The following is a 19,203-nucleotide window of genomic DNA, read 5'->3' as shown; positions in this document are numbered from 1 at the left end:
TGATCACTCTGATGTTGATAATGTCAGGGGAGAAGAGTTCCACATTTTTCAGACTTTATTATATTTCTCAGGGCAACCTCTGTTCTGATACATCGTCCGCTCATAAGGGAGCATCATATTGACTAGTTGAATCCATGTACGTAGAGTCGGGGGGAGCTGCCCATCCACCGTAAGGTAATAAGCTTCCTAGCCATAAAGAGGGATTCCTGCAGGAAAATTTTGTAGCTGTGAGACCAGGTCCCCTCGTCCAAGACTCCAAACAGACAGAGTAATGTATCAAGAGGTATGGTGAAGGAGGCCAGGGAGGAGAAGAGTGCGACAACCTCACACCAAAAGACAGCGATTACCGGGCAACTTCAAATCATGTGGATAAAATCTGAATCCTCCCCATAACACTGCGGGCACTATGACGCCTCCCGATGTCCCATCTTTACTAATATCAGTGGGGTAAGGTACGCCTAGTGTATTATATAGATCTGGATCATCTTATTGTTAATTGCCATGGAGACCCTAGTAGGAGATTCCAAGACCTCCTCCCAGACGTCCTTCTGCATATTTAAAATCAGCAGCCCCCACTTTTCTTTGACTGAAAAAGGTTGGGACTCATTCCCCACAGACAGCAGGTATGTATACAGAGAGGAAATCAGCCCCTTCAGGCCCTGAGACCAAAGTATCCCTATTAAAGGGAAGGTGGAAATTAGAGCGGTTCCTTGATGAGGTCTCAAGGGATGCTGGATCGCCGTTCTGAGCTGCAAATATCTAAAGAAGTGACATCTGGTATCATTAAATCTGGGCTGGATCTGTTCAAAGGATAAGACATTTTGTTCATATATCTGACCAAGAGAGGAAACGCCGTGCGAACTCCAGAATGTGGAGGATGGGTGGTCTATCAGGGTGGAGAAATACACATTTTGCTATAGGGGCATTTCAGCTATACTATTGGACAAATGCACGACCCTTTTAGTCTGTCTCCATACCTGCCGTGCCAGTCTATGAAGAGGCAGCAGCTTGTACGGTCCCAGATCTTCTACTTCAAGGAAATCAAATAGATGGCCAGTCCCCGCTGCATCATCTTTATTATATTAATGCAGCACTGGACTGATAGGGGAAGCTTGCTCCACAGTAGAAATTTTTGCTTAGTCAGTTCTAAAAGAGGCTATATATATTGGATGGGATGTCTTGCCTGCTATCCTTTTGTATGATGATGCCTTAAAATTTAAAGCTAGAAACTAAACATAAAGGGGATAAAGGCCCTAGATGTGGCGTGAGACAACGGGAAAGGGACATCAAATTGGATTTATTCCAGTTTATACCCAGTCCAGAGTATTAGTGAAGTCGTCTATAACCCCGACAACCCAAGGCAGTGACCGCTCCACATCATGCAGGAATATAATCATATCATCTGCATACAGGCCAATTGTATCTATCCAGTCAGCAATCTCAATGCTTTGACCGGTCTGTCTAAACGTATCTTGATTGCTAAAGCGTCAATGGCTAGGGTATGAAAGGTTCCGATGAGATTCCATTGACTGCCATTCTGGCCGTAGGAGCCCGATAGAGCATTTTGATCCAAGCACAGAATTGGGAACCAAATCCAAAGTTCTGAACACAGGCCATCAGGAAGTTCTATTCCAGGAAATAGAATGCCTTGGCTGAGTCCAGCGAGGCCAAGGCCCATTCATTATCTGTCACAGTGGTATTGTAGTGGACAACCTACTGAACACGTCTAATATTAACGGAAGTATTCTTCCCTGGCATAAAGCCCGTTGGGTCTAGGTTAATATCTAAAATTACCATATTCAGTCTGGATGCCAGAATTTAAATGAAAATTTTGTAGTCCACATTAACTAGGGAGATGGGTCTTTCCCCTCTTTCAAGTACTATAATATAGCCTCATAAAAGAAGTCTGGAAGGGAAGCTCCCAGGTGGTCTGCATGAGAACTTCTAGCAGGGGTAGTAACAGAAACTCCTGGTATCTTCCATGCAGCTCCACAGGAAGCCATCCGGCCCCGGAGCCTTACCCAAAGCCAAATCAGCAATCACAGATTTTAGTTCATCCAAAGCAATGTCGACTTCCAAAAAGGATTGTTGTGCAGCGGTCAACCTCAGGAAGTCCACGTCAGCCAGATACGCCATGTAGTCATCTACCATCACCCCACTTTTAGATTTTTATAAAGAACCATAAAAGTCATGTAGAGAATATCTGCCAGGAAGGTGGCAATACTACCGTTGGGCCTACGGATCTGAAGTATGGTATTGAAGGAATTATGTTGTCGGACCATAAAAGCTAAGAATTTACTGGATTGATTCCCCAACTCAAAATAGGATTTGCAAGTAAAGAATAATTTGCATTTGGATTTTTTTCTAAGTGTTGCACATAATGTGACTGTAGCCATCGCAACCGATTATCATTAGAGGGGTTCGATATGTACACCTTTTCTTCCTACCTTAGCTGTTGTTCAGCTATATCATCGTCTTGAAAGGTAGTTCTCTTTAATGTATGAAATGGTCGAAATAAGGCAACTGCGTAAATTTTGAGGGTATCCCAGAAAACGATGGCGTAACGAGGCCCTGTGTGTGCATTTATAAAACAATCCAGTTGTTCGGGGATCCTATCATTAGGTCCAGTTAATTTTAACCAAAATGTATTTAGCTTCCATTGTTGTCTATATGGTCTATATGTCAACCGACTGAAATTAAGTGACAATATTACAAGGCTATGTTCCGAAACCCCTCTGTTACCGTGTTCTAGGAAAAGTCGTTGGATCCAAATATATAATCCAGTCGGATAAGGGTACGCTTAGTGGAGGAGTGACAGGTGTATTCATGCATGTCCGGATGACGTAATCTCCACAGGTCCAGCCAACCGACCGTTACCCTGCATATAGGCTGAAAAAGCGTTGAGGGTGGCTCAGTGGGGACGTTGTCCATACGAAATTTAGCTAAACCACGGTTCATGACCAGATTAAAGTCCCCCATATAGAGCACATGGGTGTCTGGATAATTTAGTGCAAAGCTGACAACCCCCTAGGTTGGCTGGAGGAGGGTTATAAATGCAGATAATAACATACTCCCGGGAGTCAGTGACAGCGTGTACAAAACCAAATCCGCCCTCCGAGTCCCTACAAGCGGTTCTGAGGCCCCGGCGCAGAGATTTATGTATCAGCAGGGAGACCCCCCAGGTGTTGCTCGTATGGACCACTGTACTGACGGGTTTTGTACAAATTTAGCGGTGTATCTGGTTAAATGCGTTTCTACTAGTGCCACTATATGGGGTTTATACCACCTGAGCTGTGAGAAGACTTTAGTGCGCTTACCAGGAGATTTGAGGCCCCAAACAATCCATACTAAGGACCTGATATTCTGCACATAGTCCATGATGGAATCTAAGTGCCCACATCAGGCCCTCCACATATAAACGCAGAAAATGGAGAGCAATGTCCAGTGCCCTCCAGTTCAAACCACCAAGGGGATACCGTCACTGTAATCAGTGTTAGGTATAGACGTTATAGCCTGCATACCAACAGAGCGCTCCCTTGTCCGGGTAGCTTAGCGGTATAACAGACAGAAGAAAGGCATCAAAGAGGAGAACTTTCTTTGCCTCTCCTGTCCTGGCGGACACACACAGCATTCAAGGAGGAGAAGTTAACGGACAAAAAAAGCAATCACTTCCCCCTGCTTCCTGGGTGCAGCTAGAGCCTTTCAACGGCCTCATCCAGGGTAGAAAAAAAAAATAATGATTTGCCCTCGTGGATAATCCGGAGCCGGACTGGGTAGACCATAGAGTACAGGATGTTACGCTCCTTAAGCGACTTTTTAACGTTGAGGAATTGTGCTCTTTGTTTCTGAAGATCCACTGAGAAGTCGGGAAAGATGGAAATCCTGGCATTATCATGTTTGAGCGGGCCCCTGTGACTGACCAGGCGCAGAGCCGTATCCCTGTCCTTGCAATTGAGGAGCCGTGTCAGAAAGGGTCTAGGAGGTGCTCAGGGCGGAAGGGGTCGCGTGGGGACTCTATTTTTTCCACTGCAAAGGTTGCAGAGAAGTCATTGCCCAGATTGGATTTGAGCCATTCTTCCAGAAACTGCTCTGGTTGTTGACCTGGCCTATTACACGGATGTTGTTGCGGCGCATCCTATTTTTAAGGTCATCTACTTTCTGCCTTCAGGCGTTCATGGACATCTCCACTTTAGTTAATTTTGAAGACATGTGAGTCACTGTATCTTCCTGATGGGATATGCTGAACTCAGCCTCTGTGATGTGATCCCTCAAAGCCTGCAGGTCTTGCTGAAGCAGTTCCACCTCAGAGTGTACCTCCTCTATCTTCCCTAATAGTGATGTGTTACATAGGGATATGGCTTGAAGCAGTTGATCAGAAACCTGTTAGAGGTTCAGGTCCACCTCCCAGAGGATTCCCGTCTAGCGAACTTCCTCACTTTATCGGCTACACTGGGGATTTTAGTGGGGTGCATGGCGTGCGCCGAGAAGAACTGGAGCTCAGATGTGATAAATGTCTCTTTTAGAGCGGATCGATCCCCACATCTCAACAGCTGACAAGGGGGGGTCCGGGTTCTTCCTCAAGGGGCAGAACTCTGAGGCCAGAGTCCCTGCAGAGCTATATGACAGTAAAGCAGGAGGTTGGGGAGGGGAGGTAATATCCATGCCCCTTCTATTGTGTCACAGTAGAAGAGAGAAGTGCTTTGCTAGATGCTGCAGAGCTGACAGCTATATCCTCCTAGTGGCCGCACAGTCCAGTTCCCAGTGGATTCCGCAACCCACGACAGCGCTCAGGTATGAGACTCCACACTAAGGGAGAGCAGGGGGATGGAAAGAATAAGATGGCTGGCGGTGCGGGCCACAGATGGAGGAGGAGAAAACGCAGGGCCCGTCTTCAGGGCACTCACCACTGCGATCTCCATCCTCCGGTGTAGTGTCTGGTGCAGTGTTGTCAGGTCCCCCGCTGTGTCACCTTAGCTGCAGGGGGAAAGGAGGAAGCGCTCTGGTGTCCGGAGGCCAGCGTACAGCATGCTCCTAGGATGACCGCCGCACTGAAGTGGATCTGTGTCTCTGTCCAGGAGAGTTCAGGGGAGCCCCGTTGGGTCAGAACTTATTGATCTGCTCCTCAGAAGCTCAGGGGATTCCCTTCACACAGGAGACTGCCGCAAGGGACAGGGGAGGCCGCATACCGGGAGGATTCCGCAGGATAATATCAGAATGCCGGGAGCTCTGTCTCTGTTCGGCCGCTCTCAAGCTACATCGCTGCGCTCCACGTGTCTACTTTACATCAGCACAATTTTTGAAACAGCAGTGTTTTTTTTGTTAGTAATTAGAAGGGTTAAGTGCTTATCAGCAATTTCATGTTTCTCCAACAAAAGTTAAAAATCTATTTTTTATTTTTTTTAGAACCACATCACATTTGAAGTGACTTTGAGGGGCCTATATGACAGAAAATACCCAAAAGAAGGGAATTTTGTTTACTTACCGTAAATTCCTTTTCTTCTAGCTCCAATTGGGAGACCCAGACAATTGGTTGTATAGGCTATGCCTCCGGAGGCCGCACAAAGTATTACACTAAAAAAGTGTAAAGCCCCTCCCCTTCTGCCTATACACCCCCCGTGCTCCCACGGGCTCCTCAGTTTTGGTGCAAAAGCAAGAAGGAGGAAAAAATTATAAACTGGTTTAAAGTAAATTCAATCCGAAGGAATATCGGAGAACTGAAACCATTCAACATGAACAACATGTGTACACAAAAAAACAGGGGCGGATGCTGGGTCTCCCAATTGGAGCTAGAAGAAAAGGAATTTACGGTAAGTAAACAAAATTCCCTTCTTCTTTGTCGCTCCATTGGGAGACCCAGACAATTGGGACGTCCAAAAGCAGTCCCTGGGTGGGTAAAATAATACCTCGTAATGGAGCCGTAAAACGGCCCCTTCCTACAGGTGGGCAACCGCCGCCTGAAGGACTCGTCTACCTAGGCTGGCATCCGCCGAAGCATAGGTATGCACCTGATAGTGTTTCGTGAAAGTGTGCAGGCTCGACCAGGTAGCCGCCTGACACACCTGCTGAGCCGTAGCCTGGTGCCTCAAAGCCCAGGACGCGCCCACGGCTCTGGTAGAATGGGCCTTCAGCCCTGCGGGAACCGGAAGCCCAGCAGAACGGTAAGCTTCGAGAATTGGCTCCTTGATCCACCGAGCCAGGGTTGATTTGGAAGCCTGTGACCCTTTACGCTGGCCAGCGACAAGGACAAAGAGTGCATCCGAGCGGCGCAGGGGCGCCGTACGAGAAATGTAGAGTCTGAGTGCTCTCACCAGATCTAACAAGTGCAAATCCTTTTCACATTGGTGAACTGGATGAGGACAAAAAGAGGGTAAGGAGATATCCTGATTGAGATGAAAAGGGGATACCACCTTGGGGAGAAATTCCGGAACCGGACGCAGAACCACCTTGTCCTGGTGAAACACCAGGAAAGGGGCTTTGCACGACAACGCTGCTAGCTCAGACACTCTCCGAAGAGAGGTGACTGCTACTAGGAAGACCACTTTCTGCGAAAGGCGTGAGAGAGAAATATCCCTCATTGGCTCGAATGGTGGTTTCTGAAGAGCCACCAGCACCCTGTTCAGATCCCAGGGTTCTAACGGCCGCTTGTAAGGAGGAACGATGTGACAAACCCCCTGCAGGAACGTGCGTACCTGTGGAAGTCTGGCTAGGCGCTTCTGGAAAAACACAGAGAGCGCTGAGACTTGTCCCTTAAGGGAGCCGAGCGGCAAACCCTTTTCAAGTCCAGATTGAAGGAAGGACAGAAAAGTGGGCAAGGCAAAAGGCCAGGGAGAAAAACCCTGAGCAGAGCACCATGACAGGAAAATTTTCCACGTCCTGTGGTAGATCTTGGCGGACGTTGGTTTCCTAGCCTGTCTCATAGTGGCAATGACCTCTTGAGATAATCCTGAAGACGCTAGGATCCAGGACTCAATGGCCACACAGTCAGGTTGAGGGCCGCAGAATTCAGATGGAAAAACGGCCCTTGAGACAGCAAGTCTGGTCGGTCTGGTAGTGCCCACGGTTGGCCGACCGTGAGATGCCACAGATCCGGGTACCACGACCTCCTCGGCCAGTCTGGAGCGACGAGGATGACGCGGCGGCAGTCGGCCCTGATCTTGCGTAACACTCTGGGCAACAGTGCCAGCGGAGGAAACACATAAGGGAGCTGAAACTGCGACCAATCCTGAACTAAGGCGTCTGCCGCCATAGCTCTGGGATCTTGAGACCGTGCCATGAACGTCGGTACCTTGTTGTTGTGCCGGGACGCCATGAGGTCGACGTCCGGCACCCCCCAGCGGCAACAGATCTCCTGAAACACGTCCGGGTGAAGGGACCATTCCCCTGCGTCCATGCCCTGGCGACTGAGATAATCTGCTTCCCAGTTTTCCACGCCCGGGATGTGAACTGCAGAGATGGTGGAGGCCGTGGCTTCCACCCACATCAAGATCCGCCGGACTTCCTGGAAGGCTTGCCGACTGCGTGTGCCGCCTTGGTGGTTGATGTATGCCACCGCTGTGGAATTGTCCGACTGAATTCGGATCTGCTTGCCTTCCAGCCACTGCTGGAACGCTTTCAGGGCAAGGTACACTGCCCGTATTTCCAGAACATTGATCTGAAGTGAGGACTCTTGCCGGGTCCACGTACCCTGAGCCCTGTGGTGGAGAAAAAACGCTCCCCACCCTGACAGACTCGCGTCCGTCGTGACCACCTCCCAGGATGGGGGTAGGAAGGATTTCCCCTTCGATAATGAAGTGGGAAGAAGCCACCACCGAAGGGAAGCTTTTGTCGCCTGAGAGAGAGAGACGTTCCTGTCGAGGGACGTCGGCTTCCTGTCCCATTTGCGAAGGATGTCCCATTGAAGAGGACGCAGGTGAAACAGCGCGAAAGGGACTGCCTCCATTGCTGCCACCATCTTCCCCAGGAAGTGCATGAGGCGCCTCAAGGGGTGTGCCTGACCTTGAAGGAGAGATTGTTCCCCCTTCTGTAGCGACTGCTGCTTGATCAGCGGAAGCTTCACTATCGCTGAGAGGGTATGAAACTCCATGCCAAGATATGTCAGCGATTGGGCCGGTGTCAGATTTGACTTTGGAAAATTGATGATCCACCCGAAACTCTGGAGAGTCTCCAGAGTAGCGTCGAGGCTGTGTTGGCATGCCTCTTGAGAGGGTGCCTTGATCAGGAGATCGTCCAAGTAAGGGATCACCGAGTGACCCTGAGAGTGGAGGACCGCTACTACAGTAGCCATAACCTTGGTGAAAACCCGTGGGGCTGTTGCCAGGCCGAACGGCAGTGCCACGAACTGCAGGTGTTCGTCTCCTATGGCGAAGCGCAAGAAGCGCTGGTGCTCTGGAGCAATCGGTACGTGGAGATAAGCATCTTTGATATCGATCGATGCAAGGAAATCTCCCTGGGACATTGAGGCGATGACGGAGCGGAGGGATTCCATCCGGAACCGCCTGGTCTTTACGTGTTTGTTGAGCAGTTTCAGGTCCAGGACAGGACGGAAAGACCCGTCCTTCTTTGGGACCACAAACAGGTTGGAGTAAAAACCGTAACCCTGTTGCTGAAGAGGAACAGGGACCACCACTCCTTCTGCCTTCAGAGTGCCCAGCGCCTGCAGAAGAGCCTCGGCTCGCTCGGGAGGCGGGGATGACCTGAAGAATCGAGTCGGGGGACGAGAGGTGAACTCTATCTTGTAACCGTGAGACAGAATGTCTCTCACCCAGCGGTCTTTTACCCGTGGCAGCCAGGTGTCGCAAAAGCGGGAGAGCCTGCCACCGACCGAGGATGCAGATTGCGGAGGCCGAAAGTCATGAGGAAGCCGCTTTGGTAGCGGCACCTCCTGTGGTCTTTTTTGGACGTGACTTAGACCGCCATGAATCAGAGTTCCTTTGATCTTTCTGAGGCCTTTTGGACGAGGAGAATTGGGACCTGCCCGCGCCCCGAAAGGACTGAAACCTCGACTGCCCCCTCCTCTGTTGGGGTATGTTCGGTTTGGGCTGGGGTAAGGATGTATCCTTTCCCTTGGATTGTTTGATGATTTCATCCAAACGCTCGCCAAACAATCGGTCGCCAGAAATTGGCAAACTAGTTAAGCGCTTTTTGGAAGCAGAATCTGCCTTCCATTCCCGTAGCCACAAGGCCCTGCGGAGTACCACCGAATTGGCGGATGCAACCGCCGTACGGCTCGCAGAGTCCAGGACAGCATTAATAGCGTAAGACGCCATTGCTGACGTCTGAGCGGTTATGGACGCCACCTGCGGCGCGGAAGTGCGTGTGGCTGCGTCAATTTGCGCTTGACCTGCTGATATAGCTTGTAGCGCCCATACGGCTGCGAATGCTGGGGCAAAAGAAGCGCCGATAGCTTCATAGATGGATTTCAACCAGAGCTCCATCTGCCTGTCAGTGGCATCTTTGAGTGAAGCCCCATCTTCAACTGCAAGTATGGATCTATCCGCCAGTCTGGAGATTGGAGGATCCACCTTGGGACACTGAGTCCAACCTTTGACCACGTCAGGGGGAAAGGGATAACGTGTATCCTTAAGGCGCTTAGAAAAACGCTTATCTGGACAATCATGGTGATTCTGGACTGCCTCTCTGAAATCAGAGTGGTCCAGAAACATACTCGGTGTACGCTTGGGAAACCTGAAACGGAATTTCTCCTGCTGAGAAGCTGACTCCTCCACCGGAGGAGCTGAGGGAGAAATATCCAACATTCGATTGATGGACGCAATAAGATCACTATGGCGTCCCCGTCCGGAGTATCAAGATTGAGAGCGGCCTCAGGATCAGAATCCTGATCAGCTACCTCCGCGTCATCAACCAGAGATTCCCCTCGCTGAGACCCTGAACAACATGATGATGTCGAGGGAATTTCCAAGCGAGCTCGCTTAATCGGTCTGGGGCTGGGGTCCGTGTCAGAGCCCCCAGCCTGGGATCTATGAGATACCCCGGGGGGACATTGTTGGTCCAACTGAGGGGGGCCAGGGAACAATGACTCAACAGAGTCCCTGTGCTGAGATACCGGTCTGGACTGCAAGGCTTCTAGTATCTTAGCCATAGTTTCAGAGAGTTTATCTGTAAAGACTGCAAACTCCGTCCCTGTCACCTGGAGAGTGTCAGCAGGTGGCTCCCCCTGGGCCCCTCTTAGCAGAGGCTCCGGCTGAGCAAGTGCAGTAGCGGCAGAGCAGTGCACACAATGAGGGTCAGTGGAACCTGCCGGTAGCGGCGTCGTACATGCGGCGCAGGCAGCATAGTAAGCCTGTGTTTTGGCACCCCTGCCTTTTGTGGGCGCCATGCTATTGTCTTCCCTGAGCAACACAATAGAGTATATAGCCAGAAAACAACTGTGCACTATACAGTGTAAAGTATATACCATAAACATATAATTACACCTCTGCACAATGGGGCTAGCACCACAGGTGCTGCTTACCACCCGCTTAAAGCGGTTGTGAGGCCACCAGAATCCCTGCCTGGGTCTCCCAGAATTTGTCCCCCTCTGCAGCGTCCGAGGAGCTGACAGGAATGGCTGCCGGCGTCCTGAGGAGAGGAGGGAGCCGTGGGCGTGACCCAGAAAGTGCGGGAACTGGTGCCCCACAGTGCACAGTGAGGGGGGTGGAGTATGCAAAGCATTCTCCAGCCCTCATTGCTGCTCGTCTGTACAGCGTCCCGCCCTTCCCCTGCTTGTCAGGGCTGTGGGCGGGAGGAAGAAAGACTAGGCCGCAAAAGCCGGGGACTCGAGTAATAAGCGTGGCCGCTGTAAAAGCGCGGCCGCGCGGAAGTCCCCGGCGCACTACAAGTCCCAGCCGCGCCTCAGTGTTAAACATGGCGGCGGCGGTAAGCGCGGTAGTCCCCCTACATAAACACACTCAGCGACGCTGAGTGTGTAATGGCACATTTAACCCGGTCAGCGCCGCGGTCCCCGGTGCACTAGCACACCCAGCAATGCTGGAGTGTTGCTGTGCTCGGTCCCCACGGGGACACAGAGTACCTCCAAGTAGCAGGGCCATGTCCCTGAACGATACCCGGCTCCTATCCAGCAGGCTCCCAGGAGTTGTGGATGAAGCACGGTCTCAGTGCCTGGAGACCGATAGGATCCCACTTCACCCAGAGCCCTAAGGGGGATGGGGAAGGAAATCAGCATGTGGGCTCCAGCCTCCGTACCCGCAATGGATACCTCAACCTTAACAACACCGCCGACAAGAGTGGGGTGAGAAGGGAGCATGCTGGGGGCCCTATATGGGCCCACTTTTCTTCCATCCGACATAGTCAGCAGCTGCTGCTGACCAATCTATGGAGCTGTGCGTGCATGTCTGCCTCCTTCGCACAAAGCATAAAAACTGAGGAGCCCGTGGGAGCACGGAGGGTGTATAGGCAGAAGGGGAGGGGCTTTACACTTTTAGTGTAATACTTTGTGCGGCCTCCGGAGGCATAGCCTATACACCCAATTGTCTGGGTCTCCCAATGGAGCGACAAAGAAATGACACCGATCTAAAAACTGCACCCCTCAAACTGTTCAAAACTACATTCAATACGTTATTAACCCTTCATGTGCTTCGCATGAACTAACGCATTGTGGAATTAAAAAAAATTTAGATTTTACTTTTTTAATCACAAAAATGTTACTTTACCCACAAATTTTGCATCTTCACAAGGATAGCAAAAGAAAATGCACCATACAATTTGTTAAGCAATTTCTTCCAAGTACATCAAAAGCCCATAGGTGGTGGAAATTAACTGTTTGGGTGCACGGCAGGGATCATAAGGGAAGGAGCGCCATTTAACTTTTTGAATGGAAAATCTTCTGTAATCGTTATCTGCCACGATGCCCTGGTAATGTGCAATACACTGTTGTGCCTGTACATTGTGCCCAGCTCATGTTTCTGGAGACACACACACCCCTTACATTAAGCGGGCTCACCTCACTACAAGAATGCTAAACATTTCGACATTAAATGTGGTTTACACACATTGTGGTGCTCAGAAGGGTGGTGGGCATTTGGATTTGGGAGCGCAGAGTTTGCTGAATCTCTAGTGCTTTTAATGTGGCCCCTCCAGTTCCATTAACAAATGATAAAACTGAGTGGAGACTTTGTTTCTTTGTGGGTTGAATTCAATGCTATTTAGGGGCAATTTGGATCACTTCACATTTATCCTGTGCTCTATGCAGAGCACTTAGATTAGGGTTTCCATGTACATCATCAAAATACAGTATGTGATTCAGATAAAACCCCCGACAGATCCAATCACTATAAAGAGGCAGCAGAATTACCCTGGACTCAGTTTGGCCTCAGTTCAGCAGTGTCCATCTTTTCAAAGGTGCTGTTGTTGACTGCAGTTTTGTGCATGCCTAAACGTATGTGTAGAAAGATAGACAAACCCAGACCACAGGCCAGATAGGAGTTCATAGTGACTCCCTCTGCCTCATTACAGTGAATTTTTACGTTTTTCAGAGATTTATGCGTAATGGCCAGTATCACGAACAGCCGGGGAAGTCACTTAGAAATCCGCAGTTGTTCACTGATTTGTTACACACGACTACTCTCTAGCGCCCACCTTGTCTGCAGGCCACTTTTCGTACAGCAGGATAATGCATAAGATGAGGCTGCTGAGCTAATAATGCCAAATATTGGAGGTCTCACAGCAAGTGTAAATGTATATATCACCGATTCCCGCTAATGGAATATATATATATATTATATATATATATATATACACATACACACACCTCAGTACCCTTAATAATAGCACTCCAATAATTCAATGCAATAGCAATTACGCTGCCACCACCCAGCTTTTCCGGGATATTTGGGGACCCGTTACAGATAGCATAAGGCCCTTCGGGGTTTTGGATCCGTATATAAAGCATGAGGAAAGAAACTATTAAATTTTTATATATTTAATCCGAAAATAGGCAGTGTTTAAAAAAAATATACAAGAATTTACAAAAGGGAACAATACAATTGCAGTATAGACAGTTACATAAAAATAAAAACTATAAACATGAAACTTACTAAGCTTGTGCCATAGAAATGGCGTCTACTTAGGGAGTGGAGGGAACTCCAAGATGGTAGAAGAACCCTTCTGATGCCCTCCAAGTACTGACTGAGCCCCCCAGACAGGAGCTGTCTCTTATGCCCTAGCTAGCCCCCCTTGTCGGTGACATCATTTTACAGTCTCTTGTGGGCTGGGCTTGAGATTGTCACAAAGTTCCATAATTCTAGGGTTTTTCATATCTTTGCTCCTGGGTCACACAGGTGAAAGATATTAGCGTCATATTTTATATCTCGATTTTACATTTACATTGATACCAAACACAACGCATCTAGTATGATTTTACTGCCCAATACTCATTTGTCGTGATTCCGGCGATCTCCCAGTGGAACTAGACTGTGCGTTGGGTTCAGCACTCCACAGGGATTCTGGAAATATGTTTTTCATTTTTCTAGCATTAACGTAGCGCTTAAAACCTGCTTTGGAAGTTTTCCCGCCAATATAACAAAGAATTGTCTTTCTCTGCATTTTGTTTTCTGTAGATATACCATCACCCATGTCGTAAATACCTTAAGCTTCCAGGCCGATCAGATAATCGTCATGACGATCTGTGGCTGAGGGTGGAAACGAGGGGGGGTGAAGAACCTTCAACAGTTTTACATGACACCTCCCCCTTTTTGAGGTAGCATGGGAGATTGATTTGCCAATCGTCTCCTAAGCCTACCTTGCTGGCATCCCCCTGCCGGGACAGCCCGTCAGCGTTGCCATGCTCAACACCCTTCCTGTGTTGAATGGTAAAATCATACTGCTGTAGTGCCAAGCCCCACCGCAGTAGCTTACCATTGTCGCCGGCCACCTGGTGTAGCCAGCTCAGAGGGTTGTGGTCTGTTAGTATGGTGAAGTTGCGTCCATATAGGTAGGGCTGCAGCTTCCGCAGGGCCCACAATATAGCAAGGCACTCCTTCTCCACAGTGGCATAGGCCACTTCCCGGGATAAGAGCTTACGGCTGAGAAACACCACCGGATGCTCTTCTCCCTTCCCATTTACCTGGCTGAGTACTGCCCCCAGGCCAAATGCACTGGCATCTGTCTGAACTATGAACCGTCGGGTGAAGTCTGGGGCTTGTAGGATTGGGGAATTGGCGAGGGAAGCTTTCAGTGCCCTGAAGGACCGTTCACAGTCATCTGTCCAGGTGACTACTTGCGGTAGCGTCTTTTTGGTGAGGTCCGTCAACGGCTTAGCAAGAGCACTATAGTTAGGAACGAACTTCCTATAGTACCCTGCCGTACCCAAGAAGGACATCACCTGCTTCTTTGACTTGGGGGTAGGCCAGGAGGTGATGGCATCAACCTTCCCTGGCTCTGGTTTCAGGGTCCCGCCACCCACTCGGTGTCCGAGGTACTGTACCTCCGTCATGCCAATCTGACACTTCCCTGGCTTTATAGTCAGACCAGCGCTTTGCTTCCGCCTGAACACCTGCTCCAGGTGCCCCAGGTGTTCCTCCCAAGTGGGACTAAAGATGGCAATGTCATCCAGGTAAGCGACTGCAAACCCTCCTAGTCCCTGAAGCAGGTGGTCGACCAATCGCTGGAAAGTGGCAGGAGCATTTCTCATGCCAAAGGGCATGACGAGGGATTCGTACAGCCCGAATGGGGTGATGAAGGCGGACCTTTCTTGTGCTTCCTTGGACATAGGAATCTGCCAGTACCCTCGACTCAGGTCCATGATCGTCAGGTACCGGGCCCCGGCTAAGCAATCCAGTAGCTCATCGATGCGTGGCATTGGGTACGCATCGGGTGCTGTGATTGCATTTAGCCTCCTGTAGTCCACACAAAACCGGGTTGTCCGGTCCTTTTTTGGAACCAAAACTACAGGCGAGGCCCATGCACTTTTGGACCTCTGGATCACTCCCAGGACTAGCATTTCATCGATCTCCATTTTTATGTCCTTTTGTACCTCTAGGGAGACACGGTATGGGGGTTGACGGACTGGGGAATGACTCCATGTATCCACCTGTTGGGTGGCTAGGGATGTCTTCCCTGGGACATTCGTGAAGGTCATCAAGTAGGGACGGAATACCTCCCGCAGCTGGGACCTTTGATCCATGGATAGCTGTGGGTTGAATGCCGCCTCCTTGATAGACCCTCCATCCCGGGCCGAGGCGAGCAAGTCCACCAAGACTTCGCTTTCGCCTTCCTCGGGAAGACTACACACAGGAAGGGCAAAGGCTTCCCTGTCATGATGAGCTTTCATCATGTTGACATGGAAGACCTTTTGCCTCTTCCTGGCATGGTCGATGGTAACCACGTAGTTTACGTCATTGAGGCGCCGATGCACAAGGTATGGACCCTCCCAGGCCGCCTGAAGCTTGTTCTGGGTCATTGGGCCTAGGACCCACACTTTCTGACCCACTTCGTACACCCGCTCTCGAGCGTGTTGGTCGTACCATAGCTTCTGGCTGGCCTGGGCTTGCACCATATTCTCATGCACCAGCTGCGTCATTGACTGCATTTTGTCACGGAGCCGGATGACATACTCCACAACGAACACTTCTGGGCAGTTCAGTTTCTCTTCCGAGGATTCCCTTACCAGACCAAGAGGCCCCCGGACTCGTCTGCCATACAGGAGCTCAAAGGGGGAAAACCCTGTTGAGGCCTGTGGTACCTCCCTGTAAGCAAACAACAGGTGTGAGAGATACCACTCCCAGTCGCGTCCATGTGACTCAACCAGCATCTTAAGCATCTGCTTAAGGGTACCATTAAATCGCTCACACAAACCATTGGTCTGTGAGTGATAAGCGCTTGATATCAGATGCCGCACCTGCATTTTCTTACAAAGAGCCTCCATTAGACGAGACATGAACTGAGTCCCCTGGTCGGTAAGAATCTCCCGGGGAAATCCTACTCGGGAGAATATGGCCAGGACGGCATCTGCCACCTTATCGGCCCTAACAGAGGACAGAGCCACTGCCTCCGGATACCGGGTAGCAAAGTCTACCACAGTAAGGATGAAACGTTTTCCAGAGCTGCTGGGGACGGCCAGAGGCCAGACGATGTCCACAGCGACCCTCTGGAAAGGCTCCTCTATCACCGTCAAAGAGATCAGGGGAGCTTTGGGAGCAGGCCCTAACTTTCCCACTCTTTGGCATGTGATACAGGAGCGGCAGTAATTGGCAACATCTGTCCCCATTTTGGGCCAATAAAAGTGGTGAGACAGCCGGGCCTTTGTTTTGCTGACCCCCAAATGTCCGGCGAATGGGATCTCATGGGCGATCCGCAGCAACTCACTCCTGAAGCGGTGAGGCACCCCCAGCTGTCTTTCCTTCAACCACTCCTGTTGGGGGTTACAGGGAAAAGTCTCCCGGTACCACCTCCCCTGGTCCCAGAATACCCTCTCCTTATCGGTCTCGGAGGAGTGCTTCTCTGCGAGGTCCCTTAACGTCTCTAGACTGGCATCAGTTCGTAGAGCCACCTGGAACTCTTGGCTAGAGGCAGCCAAAAGTGACGTTAAGGTTCCAAATTCACCGGGACCCTCTGGGCCCTGCTCTGGGTCCGTAACCAGTTCCGCTATCCCTCTGGGTGAAGAGGTGTCAGAAGGCAAGGTTTCATTTGCGTTCTGGCCACTCTGACTGTGAGTGACAGTACCAATGAAGGCTGTCTCCTCGGGGGATAACAACTCTTCCCCATCAGCCTGACAGGTACTACGGGCTGTGTCACTGTCCGCTGTGACACTGGTCAGCTGCATTTGACCACTTTCCTCGTGGTTCTCATGTCTGCCTCCATCTCTGTCAGCACAGACACTTGCTACCTTGGGATCGCCCTCAGTCACGTCACCCTGCAGCGTGGCATGGCTGAGTTCCCCTGTACAAACCTCCACTTTATTACCAGGCACAACATTTGTAATCATGTTCTGGATATCCGCATTCAGGTCACATGACTTATCAAAAACATTTGCATCACATGATTTAACGACATTTGCATCACATGACTTATTGGATTCGGAGGATCATCAGGGAAAAATTGTGCAACCAATCGCCCCAGATCAGTCCCCAATAAAACATTGGTTGGTAGATGTTCGTCCACCCCCACTTCCCTCCACCCTCTCCCAGCACCCCAGACGAGGGGAACAAGGGCCATTGGGAAGGATTGGCGAACACTCCCAGCCACAGTGACAGTCAGGAGTTTTCCTGGGATAAAGTTTTCAGGGGGTACCAGTTCGGGGCGGACCAGTGTTCTGTCAGCCCAAGTGTCCTTGAGCCCCACAGTGGGGGTTCCGCCCACGGTGACGGGGTGTAGGTTTTCGCAAGCCCTACCACCCACCTCCCTTGCCAAAAGGACAGTTTCACCAGGCCCTTGGATGTGGGGTTCCTCTTCTGCCTCTCTGGGCAAGCGGAGCTGAGGTCTCCAGGCTGGTTGCAGGAAAAACACCTGCGAGTGTCAGAGGTGGGCCGGGCACTGGTGGATGACACAGGACCTACGGGAGGTCGGCTGGTAGGGGCAGGGGTGGTCGTAGTTGTCATCTTACCACCTTTCTAGCTGGCGGTGGACGGCTTCCGCACCCCCGATGCACGGTTGGCCACATAGGCGTCGGCAATCTGGGCTGCTTTTGAGGCCTCCTTGGGCTCTTGGTCCATAACAAACTGTCGAACCTCCACAGGACAGACATGTAGGAGTTGGTCTTTCACCATGAGGTCCTTTAGCCCCTCAAAGGTTGTAACGGACAGTCCTTGGATCCACTCGTCAAATGTGGTCTGGAGCCCACCCTCCAAATCGCTGTAGCTGTCATGAGGTCCGCGCTGGAGGGTCCAGAATTTTTTTCGGTACACCTCTGGAGTCAGCTGATACTTCCGTATTAGGGCCTGCTTTATGGCCCCATAGTCTCCACTCTGCTCTTGAGGGAGACTGGCAAACGCGTCCATGGCCTTGCCTCGCAGCCCTGGGGTTAAGTATCATGCCCATTGTGCTGAGGGCAACTGGTACTGCAAGCAAGTCTTTTCAAATCCCCTCAGAAAGGTGTCCAAGTCCCCGTCCTTTTCCATCATAGGAAAGTGCTCCGGTCGGGGCGTAAAGCTGCTGGCATTATTGGACTCACCGTTCAGTGAGGAAGATGTCTGCTGCTGGGCATGGATGACCTTCAATTCATGGTCTCCCTGGGCTTGACGCTCTCGTTCGGCTCTCTCAGCCTCTCGCTCGGCTCTCTCAGCCTCTCGCTCGGCTCTCTAAGCCTCTCGCTTGGCCTGGCGCTCGGCTCTCTCATGAAATTGCTGACTGAGATTCAGCCGTCCCGCCTGGTCATCTGCGAGTTGTTGTAGGGCCATCTGCAGGTAGGAGTCCATGCTGCCCCGGCCACTGCCCTGGCTTGCAGTTGATGGTGGGGATTCTGCAGCAGCCCCGTCCTGGGCTTGGCTTTCCTCCTCTTCTTCAGCACTGGGGGAACGGACGTGCTCTGCGTCCCATTGTAAAAGTTCTTTAATGAGGTCCTGCCTCGTTTTGCCATGAGCATCAATCAACTTGGATCTGCAGAGTGCAGCAAGAACCTCCTTCTTCTGCTGATTGTACCAGGCTTCTGTCACAGCATCCATCATTGCCAAATAAAAGATAGGATAGAAACAAGAGAAAAGGGAGGGTAACTGCTACATGTACAGTATTGTTCCAGGTATTTTAAACTCTGAGTTAGATCCTCAAAACTTTTCCAAGTTTTTAGTGAAAGGAATGATTGCTCAAACCAGATCACTAATGCTCTATATATCCCACCGCTTTCCACCAATTTGTCACAAACAGCCGGGGAAGTCACTCAGAAATCCGCAGCTGTTCACTGATTTGTTACACATGACTACTCTCTAGCGCCCCCCTTGTCTGCAGGTCACTTTTTGTACTGCAGGACAATGTATAAGATGAGGCTGCTGAGCTAATAATGCCAAATATTAGAGGTCTCACAGCAAGTGTAAATGTATATATCACCGATTCCCGCTAATGGAATATATATATATACACCTCAGTACCCTTAATGATAGCACTCCAATAATTCTATGGAATAACAATTATGCTGCCACCACCCAGCTTTTCCGGGATAGCTGGGGACCCGTTACAGATAGCATAAGGCCCTTCGGGGTTTTGGATTCGTATGTAAAGCATGAGGAAAGAAACTATTACATTTTTATATATTTAATC

The 19,203-nt window shown here is 50.4% G+C and overlaps 1 protein-coding gene and 1 long non-coding RNA gene across 2 annotated transcripts in view; one reads left to right on the top strand and one right to left on the bottom strand.

Annotated features, from left to right (window-relative positions):
* LOC142312276 (uncharacterized) overlaps nt 1-19,203 on the bottom strand; it is a 168,640-nt gene that overhangs the window by 111,769 nt on the left and 37,668 nt on the right.
* LOC142312286 (uncharacterized) overlaps nt 4,712-19,203 on the top strand; it is a 106,860-nt gene continuing 92,368 nt past the window's right edge. The window contains exon 1 of the long non-coding RNA XR_012754350.1: nt 4,712-4,791. This is a non-coding gene — a long non-coding RNA (uncharacterized LOC142312286). The remainder of the gene's footprint in view (nt 4,792-19,203) is intronic.

Source organism: Anomaloglossus baeobatrachus, chromosome 5 (assembly GCF_048569485.1).
Source record: "Anomaloglossus baeobatrachus isolate aAnoBae1 chromosome 5, aAnoBae1.hap1, whole genome shotgun sequence".
Taxonomy (NCBI): domain Eukaryota; kingdom Metazoa; phylum Chordata; class Amphibia; order Anura; family Aromobatidae; genus Anomaloglossus; species Anomaloglossus baeobatrachus.
This window is presented reverse-complemented; position numbering and strand designations above follow the sequence as displayed.